This window comes from Carlito syrichta, unplaced genomic scaffold, assembly GCF_000164805.1.
Source record: "Carlito syrichta isolate Samal-C Ts95f unplaced genomic scaffold, Tarsius_syrichta-2.0.1 Scaffold288286, whole genome shotgun sequence".
Taxonomy (NCBI): domain Eukaryota; kingdom Metazoa; phylum Chordata; class Mammalia; order Primates; family Tarsiidae; genus Carlito; species Carlito syrichta.
The window spans coordinates 58,569-59,062 of NW_007232382.1; the positions used below are offsets into that span (position 1 = coordinate 58,569).

Here is a 494-nt window from a genome sequence, read left to right on the forward strand (position 1 = left end):
GGCCACTGCACTCCAGTCTGGGTGACGGAGTGAGACTCCAACTCAAAAAAAAAAAAAGAAAAGAAACAACTGGACTCTGCCAGGTGATCGAAGAACCAGGAAGTTAATCCAATTCTTATTCTGTTTGCTTGTTTGTAGGGTTGGGGTCTCACTGTATGGGCCAGGCTAGAGACCGTGCCACAATCATAGCTCACTGCAGCCGCCAGCTCCTGGGCTCAAGTGACCCTCCCACCTCAGCTTCCTGAATCACTGCAACTGCAAGGGCACGCCACCACTCCCAGCTAATTTTGTATTTTGTAGAGAGGGGGTCTTGCTATGTTTCCCAGGCTGGCCAATCCTATGCAGTGGCACATTCATGGCCACCACAGCCTTGACCTGTTGGGCTCAGACGATCCTTCCACCTCAGCTTTCTAAGTAGCTGGAAACACAGGCATGTGCCACCACACCCGGCTAATTTTTTGACTTATTGTAGAGACGAGGTCTCACCAAGTTGC

At 50.8% G+C, this 494-nt stretch overlaps 1 protein-coding gene across 1 annotated transcript in view; it reads right to left on the bottom strand.

Annotated features, from left to right (window-relative positions):
• Positions 1–494, bottom strand: part of HDAC5 (histone deacetylase 5) — a 21,613-nt gene that overhangs the window by 16,986 nt on the left and 4,133 nt on the right.